The 20,777-nt window shown below is 37.1% G+C and overlaps 1 protein-coding gene across 3 annotated transcripts in view; it reads right to left on the bottom strand.

Annotated features, from left to right (window-relative positions):
* VCAM1 (vascular cell adhesion molecule 1) overlaps window positions 1-20,777 on the bottom strand; it is a 42,845-nt gene that overhangs the window by 8,797 nt on the left and 13,271 nt on the right. For 2 of the 3 annotated variants that reach the window (XM_032118719.1, XM_032118720.1), the window contains exons 4-5: window positions 7,080-7,226; window positions 5,385-5,475 (exon numbers count right to left, since the gene is read on the bottom strand). The gene's annotated coding sequence lies outside the window, so the exon portion shown is untranslated. Of the gene's footprint in view, window positions 1-5,384; window positions 5,476-5,920; window positions 5,979-7,079; window positions 7,227-20,777 lie in introns of all 3 variants that reach the window. The other variant, XM_032118721.1, reaches the window with a different exon arrangement.

The raw sequence follows: 20,777 nt of genomic DNA, 5'->3' as shown, positions 1-20,777 counted from the left end.
CTACAGAGGGATCTGGACAGGCTGGATCAGTTTGCGGAGGCCAATTGGATGAGGTTCAACAAGATGAAGTGTCAGGTCCTGCACTTGGCTCACAACAACCCTGTGCAGCACTACAAGCCCAAGGAAGAGTGGCTGGAAATCTGTCCAGGGCAAAAGGACCTGGGGGTGGTGATTGACAGTGGCTGAACATGAGCCAGAGTGTTCCCAGGTGGCCAAGAAGGCCAATGGCATCCTGGCCTGTATCAGCAATAGTGCAGCCAGCAGGACCAGGGCAGGGATTGTCCCCTTGTGATCCACACTGGTGAGGCCACACCTCGAGTGCTACGTCCAGTTCTGGGCCCATCACCTCAAGAAAAACATTTAAATGCTGGAGAGTATCCACAGAAGGACAATGGAGCTGGGGAAGGGGCTGGAGCACAAGTCTGACAAGGAGTGGCTGAGGGAGCTGGGATTTAGCCTGGAGAAAAGGAGTCTCAGGGGGAACCTTACGGCTCTTTACAACTCCCTGAAAGGAGGTTGTGCTGAGGTGGGGGTTGGTCTCTTCTCCCAGGTAACAAGTGACAGGACGAGATGAAATGGCCTTGAATAACACCAGGGAAAGTTAAGATCATAGATTAGGAAAAATTTCTTCACTGAAAGGGTGTCAGGCATTGTAACAGGCTGCCCAGGGAAGCGGTAGAATCACCATCCCTGGAATTTTCAAAAATGTGTGGCTGTTGCACGTGAGGAGATGGTCTAGTGCTGAACATGGCAGTGCAGGTTTAACAGTTGGATTTGACCCTACAGGGCTTTTCCAGCCTAAAGAATTTAATGATTCTATATTGGTCAATTAAAAATCACTAAATAAATGCAGCAAGAAATTCAAAATGAAACATATATGTTTTTAAAATGTCTCTGGCAAATCATTTGGTATGTAATAGTTTGGTCATTTGATGTCTGTATTTTATAAACAGCACAGATTCAAATATCTAGTAAGTGATTAATAACTTGGAAAAAAAAAGGCTGAAGTAGCAATGCTGTAAATGTTAAAGAAATGTATTTGCTGAAAAATTGGCTCTCCACTGATATATGTTTTAAGTCAGTCAGAGTTTATATCGTTAATAACCTCATGCTAGCTCCAAAAATACCATGGTCAGGTGAGAGTTGCATCAGAGGATGTGAGGGCCCTGCTGTCCTGCAGGAAGCATGTCTTCTACAGAAAGTATTTTTTAATGCTTTTTACATGACTGTAGATGCTGCCATAGCTTTGCATCCTCATCAAAGGATAGCTGGAGAGTATAAGCTGCTACAGAAACACACTGGGTAAAACAAGAAGCATCAACGAATTTTTTCATGCACTCATCATAAACACATAAGTATAAAAGGGATGTAAAGATCGTGAAAAGATAAATTGTGATCTCAGGAGAAAGTATGTATTACTACTATTAATAATAATAATAATTGTAAATAATGAAAAAAAAAAAACCAAACCAAAGACAATCCAAGAATTGCCCAGAAGGCAATAAAACAGGGAAATCTGAAGCATCTAGAAATGCCTAATCAAAAGTCACTAAAACTAAAATTAAATTAAATTGCCACAGTGCATTCTACCATAATATTTTATTTTTATTATCACCATCATAATTTTTTTGTTAGAGAAGGAGGGAAAGGAGCAGAAGGAGGAGGAGAAGGTGGAGGAGGAGGTGGAGAAGGAGGAAGAATAAAACACTCTTAAGTGTCACAAAATGCAAGCAGAGTACAGTTCTGGAAGTACTGCTATCAAACCCAAAACCCCAAAAGCTATCCCGGATAGGAAACAACACATCTACACAATGTGATTTTACTTCAGAGAAAATGGTTTTGTTGAAGAAAAGTGTACTCTCTCACTTACGTTGTAAATAATTACTTTTAAACCATAGTCACAGAGAAGCAAGAAACGAAACTCTTCTGCTTGGCCTCCTTAAATAATCATCAGAAGCTAAGCTGAAAGAGAAAGGGCAATACTTCCTTGTTTCTGGGAAATTAGTTTCTAGACAGAAAAAGATTTAAACATAGGAGGTCATGTCTGCATGCTGGAGAAGTTTTAATCAAGTCCTTCATCAGATAACATGAAATAGGAAATAACTCTGATCCTGCTCTCAGTAAAATAAACTGGACAACTTTACTGGAGTTGGAGCCTTACCAGAGGGACCGCTATACTGAGTGATTGGACAAACTGAATTCAGACAGTTTAAGTAAGAGCAGAGTTAGCCAACAAATATTACTAAAGGAAGTACAAATCTGCTAAAAAATTTAAAAGTTTCTTAAAACTTTCTCTTTACACAACTTCAAATGTGAGCCTTCTGTGTATTTTAAAAAGAATGTGTACTTTACTGTTGCTCCTGCTACCCTCAGCATCAACCTCAAAATAGGAAAATGGGCACCAAGTTTGCTTATTTTCAGAATTGTCTGTTCTGTCTGTAAACAAATAGAGATCAGCTGACAAATTCTAGCACTCGACCTTGAGAGTTCAGATAATCTAGCTTTTTATTCAAATAGCAGAAAGGTGGATGCTGGGGGTAAAAATAGAGGATGCATCTACATCCACAGTGAGATAAGTATTATAGGATCAACTGGAAGAAATCTTGACACATGCAGAGTGTAATGAAGACTGGAATGAAACAAATATTACAAGAATATTACTAAAGGCAAAAAAGATTAAAAGAATTAAGCACAGGGATGTAACTACATGTTTTTCAATACATCTAGTAATCAAAAGAGACTTCTAAGGCTTTGATGGACAAAGATAAAACAATTGTGTGTTGCAAAAGGGAGTTTGGAAATACTGAACACAATTTTTGGCCTGGCATAAGAAAACACAAGTGTCCTTCAGGATATTTACATCAGACTCTCCTGGAATTTAAGAAAATAAACCATTTCAGAACTGTGCTAAGCATTTGCTTTAACTCATACTTCTGCAATCTTGTTAAATACCTATATGATGCATTTATAAGTTTCTTCTAAGCAAAAGAGATAACAAGTTCTTGATATCTTAATGAATTATTTGAACAAAATGAAGATTATCCAACATGTTAGTTATCCAACATTTATACACCTCTTCCTGCATTTTTAACATACTGCATTGTCTCATGGAGGCTGTTAGGGGAAAGCTGAAAGGCTAATCTTTTGCAGAATCTGGACTCTTAAAACCTTCACTACTGATTTTGTGATTCATGGCCAAGGACCTATGGTGAAGAGTGATGATCCTTTTGGCAGAGGAAATTTTAAAAAAAAGAAGGTGGGAGGAAAGTCATCTAACATGATATTCTGTTTCCTGTGTAGCAATAAAATTCTTCATGGCACTTCATTCCTGTATCTGCATCTAGAGCGACAATTTGGGACTTCTGCTAAAAATACTCAGTTCTGGAATCATAACTTCTCTACAGAAGCCCAGCACAGAACCATGTGCAACGTGTTTATCACTAAAGATGATTGAGAGCTTGAGAGGTCAGAATCCTTCTGTGGAAAGCTTGACATTCAGGTGAGAGGATGCAGCAAAGTCTGACTCAACAGTTCTTCAGCCTCATATCAAAGAGATGTTAGAGCAAGTCCATACTTAGGTCCCCCATTTGAACTGCAGCCCTCACACATCTCAAGAAGGATATTCTTGGAGTGTGCACTGGAGGTCTGAGTACAGAAAGCCTCTTACAGAGTTTCTGATGCTTTACGGAAGCATCTGGGATGAAGAGCTTCCACCCCATGCAAAGAGTGTCTGATACATCTACAGGATGATCATGCCTAAAGAAAAAGAGCCAGAGGACTGTGCTGTAACTCAAATGGGAGTTAATCTCGGAGAGAAAACTTACAGGCATCAGCAAAGAAGGAATGCCCTCCAGGCACCACATGCAAGGTAGTACCTTTAATATGGTCATATCTTGATAATATAACCGAAAAAACATGAAGCTGGAGGACATGTATGAATACTGCTGACTACATGGATAATACAGACGGAAATGATCTGCCAGCCTCAACATTTTCAGTTCTCAGCAACCTCAGTAGCCTGCTCTGTGGGTTATACACCGTCTCCTTCCTCAGAGCACCTGGGGTTTCGGTTCCCAAAGCTTCCCCAACACTTTGCTTTTCCTGACTCCCTCCACCTGCTTTCTCACCACCTGACAATAATACAACCTCTGTATAGCCCCAGGAGGGGGAGGAGAGCATCACTGACTCCCTATAATTTTCATCTCGGGATGGGAAGGATGAGATCTACATGCAGATCTATTTAAAGGGTTGTGTCTGTTTCAGGAATTGTAACTTTGTACCTAACTACAAAAAGAACACCAACGCATTACCCTGTAACCCACATCACACCTCACAATTGTACTCCACATCTAACTTGTCATCTATTGCAAGAAGGAAAGAAAAAGAAACATCTTAAGAAAGTCTTATCATCTGCTTCTTTTCCTTTTCTGGAATTTCTTAAATACTGTATGTAAAAATAAATGCATCTACTTCCTGCATTATCTTTCTCAGGCACCAGCTTCTCAGTTAGGACACTTCCTGTTTGGTTAGTTCCAGAATCCACAGAGGTGCCAGATAAAATAATACAGAAGTGTGATAACTTGTGCAGATTACAGAATAGCTAATTTCTTATTTTCTTCTGTTCAGAGGCATTGTCCACTTCACAGAATGAACAAAAATTTCATCTAATAATAAATAAAAGCCACTAGAGAAAAAAGTCCCTACTTTTTATCTTAGTCTTTTGTTGCTGGCAAGAGACAAGCTGTGGAAATTCCAGACTTAATTTCTATAAAACCGAAAGTATGATTTTAGTGATTCTGGATCTAAAAACGAAACCGTTGGATAGCCTTTAAATCCACATACTTAAGTGCCAAGTACTGTATTCCAAGCCAAACTTTATTAGCTGAGCTCCTATTTTCTTCATAGTGACATAGGCAAAAAAAAGTTTCCCTCCTGAAATATTATCTAGTATACAACAAGAGTCAATTCAAATATGAGCCTTGGAGCATTCAAAATCTCTTTGGGAATTCTGAAGTAAGACTTCAGATCTACTTTTATTTTGATCTGAGTATACTAAGGCATATAAAAGTCACTTGTTCTCACAGGGGAAAACAACCAAAAAAAGCCCAGACAAAACTCATTTTGAATGGACAGAGTAAAAAAATAGAGTGGGCTCTGGGTCAACATGCAGATGATAGCTAGAACTTAGGATACGGCAAGGTAAAGTCAGATAAAAACATTTAAGAAGGAATATGAGCAAGTTACTTAATTCCCCCAACATTCCACAGGAAATTCCAATACCATTAAATCTTGTTCTGTACTTTATTAAGGCCAGTATTTCACATGGTCAGAAGTTTATCAAGACAATGCTGCAGAACTTTTTGACCAAGCTTTTTATTACTCACCAGCAGCAGCTCTCCAATGCACTTGTAGACCAGTCACTTCCCTGTTTCCGACATCCTTCCTGCCCGTCAGTCATGAAGCACATGGATGTCCCTATGGACCAAGAAAGACAAAGGGGAACAATGAGAGCAAGGTCCGTGACACACCATTCCACCTGCAAGAAATGTAGAACTTGGATTCTCCTAGACAGGCTACTGAAAACTGCACTGCTACTACTTGATTGTCCTTCAACTTGTCCACCAGAATACATTCTTTTTTATTCTCTTACAATGGTTCATGTTCTGAAGAACTGTGCTTGGCTGTGTGTTTTTGCTGTCTTGTGTTATAGAAATGTTATCTTTGTTGTCCCACAGTGGACTGGCTCACCAACAGGTAGAAATATTACACAGATGTCAGAAAGAAATTAAATGACTTAACATTGCAGGATTCAAGATTCATAATTTTTAAATCCTCCATATAGGTAAGAATTACAGGGATTGTTCAGTTTATTTTATTTTTTTTTTTTTAAAGACATGCACAAAGGAAGTCTTCCTTTTACCTAGATTTTGTCACCTTCCCGTCTATGGAAGTGGACTGAAAGTCCTGAAGAAACTGACCTTCCAAATAGAAACAAGAGGGAATGAACCAGTTTTTACTTCCATCAAGCCAGAATGACAAGTATTCAAGAGAAAGCATTTTACAGTAGCAAAATATATATGTTTGTGTTTCTGTACATATACTGATAAATCAAGTGATGCTTGAAACAAGATGCAAACCTATTAAGGATCTGGCACCTTTCTTTTATCTCTTGAATGTGCTCTACCCTAAATAAAAAGCATGCTATTTTGTTACTTGAACTATTTCTCTCTTTCTTTTTTTTCCCCAGACAGTTAGGTATCATCTTAACTGCTTTGTTTGTTAACACCTCCACGAGAAGAATATGCCAAAGTAGGAGTGGCTAAGTGCTAAAAACCATAAGCAGCTGAATTTTTCTTGACAGGCAAGGGTAAGAAAGATGCGAGTTACTGGAATTTATTTCCCCTCCCCAGACAATTACTTGGCTAGGCATCAAAGCCCCGGCCCTTGTAGTCCGATATAGACAACAGAGCAAGAATTACTTTCATAGTTGTGTCACCCTCTATCACAGACCATGTTACTCTCTAGTGATAAGAGAGGCAACTTGAGAAGTGTGACACATGTTTGAAATTGCTGTCAGGCAGGATAAAAGTCTGTGCTGAATTAGTATGAGAAATATCTGACTTCCAACATTCCCATACCTCTTAGCCAAGCATCTCTCCTGAAATTTCCCAAGAATTGTAAGTGAATACCAAACCATAAGTAACAGATTGTTTAATGACCTTCTTGGTTGGATAAATTTTGCCCCATTTGACTTAATTTCTTACTGTCGTTAGCTCTGCACCATGAGGAGTGGCTATTGGTAGCTCTCTTTCAACAGCTCAGCTCTAGACAAACCTATATGGTTCTCTTGCATCTGAATAAAATCACTACTGACTAAGTGAGATGACCATGCAGCTATTGCCAGGGCTTTCTCTTGGAAGCTGGAACATCCTAATGGGAAAGGGAACAATTCTGTGCAACCCACAGTTTCTAAAATATAAAGACATGAACGTTTCACAAGCAGTGTTGAATCCTTTTGTGGATCCAAGATCAAATCCAGTTAAGTTCTTGTAGGCTCATGAGCTCGAGATTAATCTTACCTCTGTAGTGCCTTTCAGTACTCAGGATATCAGTAGCATGGTGACTTGGGATCTGCATGACCATCAGGATCCAGGCACAGAAACTTCCAGAGGTGTATGAGGGTGAATTCAGTCAGATTTTAAGCAAATTCTCTTACACGGAGTTTCCTAGATTATTTGAATGAATATAACACAACCATCTCACACAAAAAAGAAATACACTCTAGGAATTCTGTATTATTGATTTAAAGTATTTGACATAAACCCATCAGCCTGTAAGTGATTTATTTTTACATTTTATCATATTGATTCATCTGCTATGGCACCAAGATCCAGCTGCTGACTTTGCTTTTCTTGCACTCTTAGGTGTCTTGTATCATGGCTATTGAATTTTTGTGGCATGAAGAGATTTTCATTCTACCTCTAAGGTCAGCATATGCATCCTGCTGTAGCTCATGGTTTCACAAAATGTGCTGCTACATAACAAATACAGTCTATTAACAATTTAGGATCTCAGACGATTTAAGAAAAATTGTTTCTCTTTATCCTGCATATTTTATTTATTAATGGGAATGTTTATTTTAAATTTTATTTTTCTAATTCATTGATTGGAAAATTAATAATTGAAAATTTATTTTTAAAGATTACCAGAAGATTTGCACATTTAACACAAAGGAGGAAAAATTTACAGGTGAAGTCTATAGTACAGAATGATTACAAGAATGAAGAGAAATTTATCACAAGATTGAAAAGTAAGCAGTGTATGTGTTCAAAACTCCATACTACCCAGGACGAAAGCAATTACTGAATTAATCTGCACTATTTACTAGTTCCTACTAGCCCATCATATTCCTTTCTTAATGAAAGAAATAACTGTTTTTTAAGTTTTCAGAAGGATTGTACAGTACAGCTGAAAAATGCTATTAATTTAGACTAAAGCTGCAGATGGTTATAAAGATGAATAATGAGGAGATGACAATCCTGCACAACATTCCTTGTGAAGTTAGTTTTGGTTTCGTGAATCATTAGTAAACTTGCCTTGATCTTTTATTTTCTTACTCTTCCTAATAAAATCTAATGTTTCAGTGAATGCATTTCATATTACAGCATTAAGCTGTTTTCATAAGGATTTCTATAGTGTGCCATTTAAGATTCAGTTTATCCTTCCAATGCTGTTCTAGACAGAAAACGAAAGGAAAAACTCAGACAACCATGTTAGTGTTTTGACTGACGAACACAATTATTTATGGACTTGAGTGTGGGTAGCACATAGCTGGCACATAGCTGTAAAGCAAACCATTGTGAATAACTGGAAATCCTGTCAGGATCTAATTAGAAGAAATAGGACATGAAACCAAGCAAGAAGTCGTCTGCAACTTCTTGGTAATCTCATGATTACTGAGTGACATCAGTTGCAACAATTTCATAGTAACTCCTTAAAGTCACTGAGGGTTAAACACAGTGCAAGCCTAACTGGATATGTGATTGGAACTTCAGTTTCACCTTGGCTGTAATTACTGGCTGTGTCTCAAAAGCAAGATCTCTACATTATTCAGAAAGCTCTCTAGAGTTCATGGAATGTCAAGAGTCTGTAGGGAAAGTGAGTATAGTTTGGATTGTCACGTCTGGGTTTACAACACGAAGAAGTGTTCAGTAAACAGTGAGAGCAGCTTGATGCTTCCCATATGAATATGCAGGAACTACCCAGGAGCCCAAGGCAGCTTTAAAATCTTGCTGTTAAAGAGAAATGAAATCTACCATTCCTGCCAATGTAACAGCTCTTTACATAGAGGTGAATTTCACAGGTTCTTCTCTAAGAAACCTACTACTCGAGGTATGTGTGAATGTCAGACCCTGCCACATATTAAGAGGCTAGTTGAAAGAGTGGTAAAACAAATTCTTCTAAATATCATTAAGTTCTTCTTATGCTAAAACTTAAAATCTTTCTTGTCAAACCAGGAATCACTTACCATTGCTCCACAAAACACAATAAATAATGCAAATAGATAAAAGAACAAAACCCAGAAAAAAGAGAAAACAGGAAATGGTTATTACAGAAAATCCTGAAAATGTTATTGAAGTCTTGCTTCAGTATCTCACATACTTCAGGAAAACTCTTTTCTTATGAAGTAGCTCAAATGAAAGGACAAATAGTGCTAACACATACAGTGATGATAGATATTATAGATAATATTCCTATTCTCTTATTATTATTTCCACATATTACAGAACACATTACATGTTTTGGGTTGGAGGCTACACTTTTTTCCTTCTTACACCAGAAGGAAACCTTTTCATAATTACATGCTGCTGCTGCTGCTGCTGCCTTACATTTAGAACTATTTTCTTATTATCTTTTCCAGCATATATTAAAAGAAATGCAACTGTACACCAAAACCTTTAACAGAAAGGTCTGCTTTTGCAAGAGAAAGAAGGTTTTTCTAGTTAATTAAATATTCCTCTAAACCTTGGTGAGAATCACAGAAAGTAGGCCAGAAGCTGGCTAGTACCTGAGATCTCAGTCCTATTTCCCCATTTCCAGTATTTTGGAATTCAAGTCCTGTTTGAATGTGCTTATCAGTGTAGCTGTTACAAGGAGACTGAGATGGACAGAATATACCTACAGTGGATCAGTCAGAATTTTTCAAGCCAGAATCCCATCCCTGACACTGGCCAAAAGCAGATTAGAAGATAAAAGCTTGAGAATGGTGGAAGCACAAATGATACAACTGCTTACACAGGGACTTTGACAAAAGGTCTCTGCACTGTGTTTTTGAGAGTGTAATTCATTACAAGAAAAATATACGAGCAAATGAAATTTGAGAAATATCTAAGAGATTTGGAAACACAAGTTGTCATGTATTTCTAAAGCTTGCAGCCTTTAAAATCTTATCCTAAACAGCATAGAAAAATAGAAATTAATAGTATTACCTAACACTATTTCAGTTGGAACTAGGAATCACCTGCTCTGTTCCGCCACGCTAAAACCAGCTCTGCTGTTTTACTTTCCCCTGCACTACTACTGCAAGATCTTTTTCTCCATGCTACTTTAAAATAATCTCTGTCATTTCTGAATCTAGAATGTCACTGAACTTTATCAACTGAGCTCTTAGCATCCCAACTTTGCACAGAGCCTCTGTCAAAGTTTTGAATTGTCCCACAGCTGTTGCTGCCTGCCAGTGCACTGCTCCCAGGCCACCTCAGTCCTGTTACCGGTTGGGCCATGTCACCATCTACTGACTTTGCACTACAAGTGTCACAGAGCTGCCTGTTGGTAGCTGTAAAGGTAAGATTTCCCTAAATTAATAATGTCACTTTCTTACTTAGGTTTCCATTCTGACCTAGTCTAAAGCCCAATAGACTCAAACAGAGAATCTTCTAGATACACTTTTAGACTTTGCATTGTCCTCTTCAGCTGTGTAATGACTTACTAAATGATTTTTTAACCCTGAAAGCACCACATTTACTAACACTACAAACCGGAATGACTGAAAGGCTAAGGAGCTACTTTGCTTGCTTCTTTGCAACATGGATTAGTGTAACTGAACTCATGAGGACCATGAAAATTTATAGAGCTCCTGCTATGCTGGGCCACTCAGCATGAAGCATGGATAAAATTTAGAAGGCTGTCTTTGCCATAGCATAAAAATATGCAAATTTTATCACAAGAATACATGTTCTTACCTAAAGAATGGAAGTTGGCTTTGGAAAACAGCTTGAAAATCATGTCAAAACTGATCTCAAAATGCAAAGATGTTTCAAATGAAATATATGAAATAGTAAACCTCTAATGCATATAATAAAAATCTCTTTTCTTTCTGTGGTGTTTCTTTCCATTCTCCTCGTGGGAGAAAGTTGGCATTTATCATTTTAGTAGCATCTATTATCTCTCTTTAAACATTTCTCAGTCTTATCAGAAAAGCCTCCACCTTCTGCCAGTACATAATAGATGAAACCTTTCTGTGGCTACAGCCCTTTTCAAAATCCCAAAGCCACACATGGGATAAAGAAAGAAACAGGATGTCCAAGTAAATTATACAAAAATAGGAAGAAGGTTGTTTATGAAATGGCAACCAGAGTCCTGACATACACAATATTTTCACTGTTTTTTCCTTTGCCCTAAGTTTTCTGACCTTTCTGGGTTTTTGTTTTGTTTTGGTTTTTTTCTGGCTGATTTATTCATCAGCTTTTCCTATCACTATGGCAAAGGCAAATATCCTCTGGAAGGAAGACCATTTTCCCTCCTGCACAGTTCCTCTGGGACAGAGAAGAAAGGGCATCGATTTATTATCCTGACAAAGTTGGCCACCTGGACAGAGACACCCATCATTCTCAGAAATGCAAGAGTAGAGAGTGCTCTGGCAAAATCTTCCTGAGGAACAGATAATTTCCCATTTTTGCATTTACTGTAGGACCACTGTCTAACTTACAGCAATAGTCAATAGCAGTGGCTTCAGCAGAAGATGAAGACTGCACATAACTGGCCAAGTTCATCATGCAGTTCTTTAAATAATGTCCTTATTTGCTGAGATAATGTCTCCTTATTTGACATATGAGTTCCTTCTTTAGCTTGTCTTACTTTACTGCAATTATTATTCCTTCAATAGTAAAAACCACAAAATTTTTTGAGAAGTCCAAACCCATGTAGAATGAACAATACATAGAAAGACTGGTAAATACTGGAGCATATAAATTTGTATAATTTAAACATTTTATGTCTGAAGACAGCAATAAACTTCCCGAAAGTTTCCCACCTACAAATTACTGTATAATCAGACACTATCAGTTTCAGAAATCACAACATACTTAAATCAAGGAAATGCGAAACATTGACTGGAAATGAGAGGAATTCTCACTTATTAAATCACAGTTCATGCTAATCTTCAGAGTTAAAAAGTAATTTTCCTCATTTCATCTATGCTGTGATATTTATAACATTTGAACTGCCTGTATTTAGTCTGTGACCTTTATATTTGACCTTTAATTGAAGTAAGTTATAGAAAGACAAAAAGATATATTTTAAAAAAGGAATTTAAGGTTTATGACGTTCTAGAAGTTAAAATCATTGCCATGTAAAAACTGATTTTTTAGTTTTTATATATTCCAACTAGATGTAGGACTTAGACCAGTTTTACTGGACTTCACTAACTGCATGAGTTGACACATGGACACCTACAAATATCCTACATGTCAGTGTTTATATCTGCAGTTTAACCCCACTGGAAGGATATTCTTGCCCAGTTTTAAAACTCCTTACAACACAAAACCTTATGGCCTACACTTGTAATACGTAAATGCTCTGTGTTATGTGAAACATATGCAAATACATCAATATAATGAGATATTAATATTAATATGTAGCATATAGACTAAATAATTATATGCAAAGGAGAAAATACATAGATCTTTTTCAATATGTTATAATTTCTTTTAGAAAAAACTTTTTACTTAGTGATTTATGTGCATAATGCAGATTGCTCCTGAAAATGTCTTCTATAAGCTACCTTTATTAAAGGTACATAAACACAAATTTGTTTTCTGGTCCCACAAAAATGCTATAGTATTTTGTCAGGATTAAGACTCATTTCAACAACGAATCTATTAGTCCTATTCTCCACAAGACAGGGAATTTATATCTTAAATCATCTCAGGTATATTTAAATCTCAGTTAATTTAAAAATGTTTTTCTTGATTTGCGGGTGAATGCCAAAATCACCAAGTTGCTTGCATGCATACAAGTGGAGGCCAAGGACTACTGTTTCTGATAGAAACTGTCATTTGACTTGTCTAATAAGCTCAAAGGAAATGGAAAACACTGTGAGTGAACTACACAGTAAAGTTAAAGACTTACCTGTTGTAGCAAAAGGAGAGAAAATGCTACAACATTCCAAGTTCTATTGGAATCCTTGTAGGCAACTCAAATGTTGAATCAATGTACCTATATGTTGAATTACATCAATCTTCAAAAGTACTGTATTCCCTACAGGGCACATTAAACCCATATACAAGCAATTAGGGAAGCCATTATCAATTCCAGTTCTCTTTAAAAAATGGTTGAAAAACATTTTTAATTAAAACCCAATAAATATTTATGCATATATTCTTTTGAGTTTGGCTAACTGTCATGTGTGTTCTCCGACAGAACACAGAATTCATCTCCCTGATGCAGGTACCCAATTGCTTTCAACATCCTGGCTGACTTTTTTACTTGTGTAATACATTCTATTTCTTACCATATTACTATAGTTGGGTTATTTTCATTTGTATTCTAGTCATATATTTATAAACGTCTATCAGCATTGTTATGTAGTAAAGCATCAGAGATAATAATAGTAATAGAGATAGTATTAATGTATTAATTTGGGAAAAAAAAGATTAAGGCAGTTGAGAGGCACTAAAATTTCTTATTTGTTTCCCTGTGGAGAAATGTGTGACCAGAATGGTTTGGCCATACAAAAAATCCATGAGTCTGTATGCGGGCCCTGTAAATCACGCCACCAATCAGGTTTTGCGAGTTCTTTATTTGCAGTAACTTCAGAAAATTATTGGCAAGAATTAGCACTAGCCATTGAATTTTGATTCTTTTAGACCAATTCAAAGAGCTTTGTCTTCCTTTGGAAGGACTTCAAAATTATGAATGACTGCCGAGAAAAGCAACCTTTGCTAGGAAAAAAACAATACAATGCAATAGGTCACTGGAAGTTTCCCTCTACATTTTTTTATATGCAACCTTTTAGGGAGAAAAGGGAGGTAGGGCCTTCCATTCGAAATAATAAACCCCAACTATGTTATAGAAACCTATGGTTACAGAAACACAGGCATTCACACAATTATATTAAAGAACATTAGGTGCTTCTGAAGTCTCCACCCTGAAACTGTTTCCTGTTTTTCAAAACCTCAGCTACTGATGCTAAATGCTAAAAGATTACTTTAATGCAGCTCATTCATTACAGCCCCTACATCCTGTTTGTAAATCTGTCACTGAAATTAAGCTTTCATACAGCTGTGAAATCTATTCAAACTAACCACTGCTATGTGCCAAACTAGAATCTGGTGTGAGCTTGAGTTAAGAAACCAGTCTTCTCATTTTCACTGTGGGATACCTCATGTTTCTGAGATCCTACAGGAATAATTAAAAGTCTTAGAAATACACACAAAAAGTAGGAAAATTGAAGCACTGAACTAAACTCATCTTCTAGTTCTTGAAGAGCTTGTTCATACAGCTATACGGTTAGTTTTAGACTTTAAAAACACTCATTAAAACCATAAAGATACATTTACAGAAACACAGCTTCACAGGATAAAAGCAATTAGTCACGGATCAAATACTGTTAATAAAATGGAAGTGCTTTGTACTTCCAAACTTGTTCTAGTGAAGATGACTATTGATCAAAACACTTTCTTAGAAACTCCCACATCAATAGCTATATGTAGAAACAAAAAAAAAATTACATAGTCAAATCTGTATTGACATCACTTGATTAAACAAAATCCATCTCAGGGTCCCTTCCAAGGCATGTCTCTGTTCTAGCCCATTTTCTCTATTTGATAAAAAGAGAATGAATCAGGCTTGTAAGAAGCCTGGATAGTAGATGCTTAGGAAGTACTGCCCTTCCGACTTATGTCCAAGATCTTAGGAGACTTTCAGATTACCTCAGACTTTTTTTTCTTGTAAAATAAGAATTCTCTAGATAAAGATGTAAAACAGCATTTTCCTAGAATCTCTTAATTTGCTTAGTGTACTATTTTTTTCCTGACATCTCAAGCAGTAATTTTCAAAGTCCAGGCTGCAACAGCATGGAATCCACTTAGACCTGTACTCCTGCTTTACTGCACTGATCTTATTTTCAGACTTTCATAAAACCTCTACCCCTCCTCAAAGAAAGGAAAAAATTGATCAGAAAATACAAAGCCTCCTAGTCCTCACTCTTTGTCTTTACAGTTCATGAGTTAAAGCACATTGATGGGAATTACTGTATTTTTCCTATAAAGGCTTTTTGGCTTCGAGATATCTCCAGGCAATTAAGATTATTTTGAAAATGTCTGCACTCCTAACTCCACTTGATTGTGTAAATTTTCCATACTACCCACATCCTTAAAAATCACTAGAGAATAACTTCCTAGGTAAAATCAGAAAATAGTCGACATTCCTTTTGATATTTAAAATTTTTTTTTCAATCTGGTAAGCTTTGAAGCATGATCATTTCCTACACATATGAATGCCTGTGTAGATTCATATTTTACAAATACAGCAGAAAATGTGTTTTACAGTTCTTGCTCATTCAGCCATGACGGAGTTTAAAACTACATCACCAGTATTTTACAAAATTTTGTGTAAAACAGACTGGTCATTGCAAAGTCCCCGGTAGATGTCATGGTATAAATGCTACTCTTACAAAATAATTTTTAATATCCTGCATCCAAAAACATATAGTTGTTCACATTACTTATTTTAAAATGTTCCTTAAAATGCTCACAACTCTGCAAATTTTTACGGTTTTAATTTTTTTTTTAATCAAAAGCTTCAGTTATTTCAAATGGAGGTATTATCCAAGTATGGTGTATGACCAGACCATACACACACACACACCATCATCCCTTCAGAGCAAATAAACCTGTCTCAGCTCTTGCTTGCATGTGCTCAGGATAGTCTTAAATGCACCTACATTGTAGCTCAACAGGACAGATGGTCTCCTGCAGCTGCATTCCCATGGTCTCTGTCAGTATGACATGCTATGAAGGAATTTCTGCAATGAGATGTTTTATTTTAAATTGCTATTATGGTTGCAAATCCACATGCTATAAAATGGGAAAGAAGATAATTAAAACTTGTATGTTTGTATGTTCCCAGATATATTTTTTTTCCCCCAGGAAGCCTTCCATTTCTTTACTAGAAGAGATAAATTGATTGTGGTAATGAGTGAGGGGTTGGACTAAAAAGGAGACCCTTTGTACCCAAACTTTGTCTCATTTAGCCACAATTAAAGTTACTGAACACTGCCATTTGCCTAATTACAGTAGTAAGGAATGTTTATTACTTGAAAATTCAGGTGCTTAACTTAGGTAATCAAAGTTAATAGAGTTGAGGTGCTCCAGAGAAGTGGGTAGAAAACACCAATAAATTAATCAGTGGCATCTGTCTTTCATGTTTTGGTGATCTACATCAAGTATGTTGGCCTAGGTACAATATAAGCACATGTGTCCAGCTCAGTACATCTATCATCCTTTGAATAAGCTGCAAGGGAGGGGAAAGTTTTTAAATCCTGTTATTAATAGGAATTGCCGTAATATCCTCATGATTATGAGGAAATGCTTTGAGATTACAGACTAAAAAGAGAAGATATAATAACAGAGCAATAGAAAAAAACAGCTTTAGGCCATATCCAGCTTCTAAACAGTTTTTATATGAGAAGTAACACCCATTTTGTCCCATTTCCTACATCTACAACCACTTCTACAAGGGAAGAACACCAAGCAAGACCCAGATCCTCACAGCAATTTTCCTTGGTATGTTTTGCTATACTAAGTGAACCTAAATTCCAGACAGCTCAAGGGAAATGACACCTCCGAGCAGAAACTGCGATTTTAGTCCCTGGAGCAGCACACCTGTGGAGTCCTTGAGTTACAGGAGGAAAGAACTTCATTTATAGAAATTGGCCTGATAAAGAACTGTTCTGTGACAGGCCATCTTATAAAACACAAGAAATCTGAGATCAGTGAAGCTTGGATGAGGAGTGACTCACAGATAACAACCCAGCACTTGTGGAGAACCCAAGTGCCTGAACCCAGCAGCCAGCAATGTCTGCTGTGAGCCCCTCCACAGCACAGGCTCCTCTGGGTTCCCACAAGAAAGTCTTAAAGTTAACCATTAAAAATCTATCCAGACAGCTTATCAAGCAAAGAACAACAATTAGACTATGGAGAGAAAAACCTCATGCAGAATTTAGACTCAACAGTGATTCCTAACTGTGGGGATTTTGTGTGGCATAACACTTGGAGTACAGAATTACAACAGAAAAAAGTACCAAAACTGAGCCTGTTTAATATCAGACAACTTCATATTTGTTACCATAAAAAGATTACAATAAACATACAAAAGCATATGCTCTGGAGGTTTTAAAATCTTCAGAATATTCAACGGTTACATTTAATCTTGGAGGTACTTTCCAACATTAAAGATTCTGTCATTACTATTATCTCCATTTCCAAACTCAGATGGGCCTATGCTATGAGACAAAACTTTGCTCACGTTAGAATCTTCTGCTGCAACTAGTTGTGGTACCAGTCATTGCCAGCTAGATGTCCCATGCACAGTAGGGTACATTATAGAATGGCAAAATTAAGAGTCTGCCTTATAACATGTTCACAACATGCACAACTTTATGCACAATGATTTCCTTTTGTTCTTTTCCTTTTGGACAGTCTGTAGTTGTGCAAATGCCTTCCAAGTATGGCAATGGTCTCCACTGATGCAGTGGAGAACAGGAAGTCAAAGTATACATATCTAATGAGCACAAACATGTAAAAACTCTGTCTCTTATGAGAAGATAGCTACAAAGAGAAATGCACCTTTGGGAAGCTCTCTCTCTGCCAAGTTTTGCAGTACTGCAATGGCAAATGCCCCAAGTTATTTTGGTGAGGTCAAAATTGGGGAAGCCCCACTGTGCAAAGCACTCGAAAAATTTACATGCTACTGCTTGAAAAGTATCTGCACAGTGCTCACACAAGCATTTAGATCTCCAGATAGACAAAATTGTTCTCAGACTCAAAGGAACTTAAAATATTTCCTCCTTCACTATCACATGTCTATACTTCCTTCTTGATTATTGTAGGCCCAGCATCCTCTGGTTCCTTGCAACTCTTGGGCACTTTTGTCCATACAGACAACAATAACCTAGAACGATGAAGGCAATCTGCTGAATAAGGTAACTTGTTCTGACATTCTGTTTTTACAAGGCTGTACAATACCAAACACTGGCTATTCTCTGTGGTAGAACAGTTCCAAGTACTAGCATTTAAAGTCACAGCAGGTATATAAAACTTCTGAACCTTTCTTGCAGTAGCATCTCTTAAGTACCTGCACTCTCCTCTTTCTGTTTCTTTCAGTTATCAGTAAATTAAGAGTTATTTTGAAACTCTTCTTTCTGGTAATTAGTTTTTCATCTTATTTTCAGTAGTTCAGTTTGACTATCTTTCTTCTTAATTATGAAAGCACCTGCACCTTTATACACTGGTTTCAGTATACCCAGTTTTCCTTTGTATATTTATTTTCTCTTCCCAGGTAATCAGAGGGTAACTTCAAAACTGCTTCTACTTTTTTAAAAGACTCTCTTCTACTCTGACAGGTCTCACATTTCCTATCACCATAATTGCTCTTGGGACTTTTTCCAGTCATCTCAAAATCACACACTAAATGTTCTCATTTCCTTTCCAATATGCCTTTCTAAAAGTCAGTTTCTTACACTTTGAATTACAGCCAGTCTCTCATTCAGTATGACAAATACCTCTCTTACTCCTTTGTAAATATTTCCTCACTGGCACCTGGAAAGAGTTAGCAAGATCACTCAGATGACTACTTTTTCACAAGCCATTAATGGCTCAAGGCACTACTGAACGGAGACTGCAGTTGCCCTGATAGTTAAAACTAGCAGAACTATAAGATATTTTATAGCAGGTGTATTTGCAGACATTTAACCTCTTTGCATGTCCAATACTAGCTAAATTCTCAAAGTCCTTGCTTCCAAATACTTCCCAAATCTGGTCCTATGTTATTTCTTGGTATTGTGTGCTCAAACTATTTTCTTTTCCCACCTAGTTCCTGCTCTGTCCCTCGGTTACTTCATTTGTACAAAATCAGTACAATTAATTAAGATTTCCTGCTATTCTTTCCTTCAGTTATCTTGCTAGAAATGCCCCCACTACTTGGAAACATGGAAACATTTCTGAGATATCGAAACTGAAACTTCTCCAAGAGGATAAAGAAAAAAGAAAAAAGAAAAAAATGGATAAAATGTGGTATTTGTGAAATGAAACAAAAGAAGATAGGATTAAAAAAATGCTCATCATACTAAGTTCAGTGTAGGCTCTTGGCATGTTGCACAATCTCAAAACTGAAAAAATAACTAGATGTTACTTCACAGGAAAGTATTTCTGATTATTAGTTGTGTAAAATACTGAAATATATACATAACATAAATAGAGTGTACTATTTCCAGTTAACTATGTGATACAAGCCTCATATAGGCTTAAACGTTTTGCTAGAAGAATCCTTACTATCATTAAATAAGAATTGTAAATGGAGGTATAAAAATGCAAGAAACCACCCCTTTAGCTGGTAGAGCATTCAGCAATGAACTCAGAGGCTCACAGGCTTTGTGTAAAAAATCTCTAACAAACTTTTTCTACAGCAATCACATCTTAATAGCTCTGAACATGTTTTGTACCTATGTAATAAAGTAAACACTGTTTAATGAGGGTTTTAAAGCTGTGGAAATACCCTTGTAAAAGAGAGGAAATGGAAATCCCCCTCTCATCCATTATTACTTCAAAATATTTTATATAATATTAATATCATAGTCATGGATGGAGTTGAATGTTTAGGAATATGGAAAAACCTTCTTGCATTCTGGATATTTTGTGAAGATCTATAGAGGCCTGTATGGTTCCAAAATCTCCTGCTTATAACTATTCTTTCTCAGTAAAAACTTTATCTCTGTTAGATATTGGTCCCTTCCTTAAATTAAGTTGGAATAGCTCTTGTATTTCGCAAGACAAGACTAGAACTGAAAGAAAAAGAAAAGGAATGTGCGGGTCAAATTAACTCCTGCTTCAAGCAAATGCTGCAGACAGACCAGGCACAGGGAGGCTTGGCTCCTTACTCTGGCTTGTTGCACTGGTTTTGAACGTTCTCAGCTTTTTCTTTAGTCCTCACCTGTGCTGGAGTTAAGTTGCTTTTAGACATTCCTGCTCATAATAGAAATACTGCAGCTTAGAACTGCAGTACTGGTCAAAGTTTACACTCAGAGAGAAAACAGAGAGAGAAGAAAAGCAAAAAAAGAGTGAGGGGCAAGCGGGAATCTCTATCGTTCCCCCACACCATGGGCCCTGGAAGGAAGGCTTCAGCTCCTAGGAAGGCAGCTCATGGGTTAGGAACACTGGGGAAGCTGCATTTAGTCCTTGGGCAGGCAGACAGGGGTCACTTGCACATAAACTATGACAGCAAAATTACCAATTGCAACAGAAGCTGAAAAGGAGGACGTGTCTTTCCACAAGCTGTCCCTTAACTGCAAATGCAGTAGCAGGCCTGGGTTTTAATCCTAAACTGAAGCAAGCAGAAAAATGCACATTTGGCCTCAGCTCCTACTCTGTCCTCCAGCCTGCCTTCTTCAGCAGGCAGCCTGGAAGACACACTGTACCTGAATTAGGGCAACTAACCTAGGGTGTCTCTGGAAACACTGAGCCAGCATTGGGAATTTGTTATGTAATTTGCAATGGAATATGGCAGCAAACATTCACAGATGATTGAAATAAACAAACATAATTAATTTGGCACCTTCCAAGGATGTTAAACAAATTAATTCATCAGAAACTAATAAGAAGAGTCATTTTCAAGTGACTATTGCAGTATAAATGTATTTATAATCATCATCTGAAATTCTGACCTGCTCTTCAAATCAGTACGTCGCAAAATGCCATGTCAATGAACCTATTCAACACCCC

The sequence above is a fragment of the Corvus moneduloides genome, chromosome 9, assembly GCF_009650955.1.
Source record: "Corvus moneduloides isolate bCorMon1 chromosome 9, bCorMon1.pri, whole genome shotgun sequence".
NCBI lineage: Eukaryota > Metazoa > Chordata > Aves > Passeriformes > Corvidae > Corvus > Corvus moneduloides.
The sequence above is the reverse complement of the archived record's forward strand: the minus strand, read 5'-3'. Positions and strand labels throughout refer to the sequence as shown.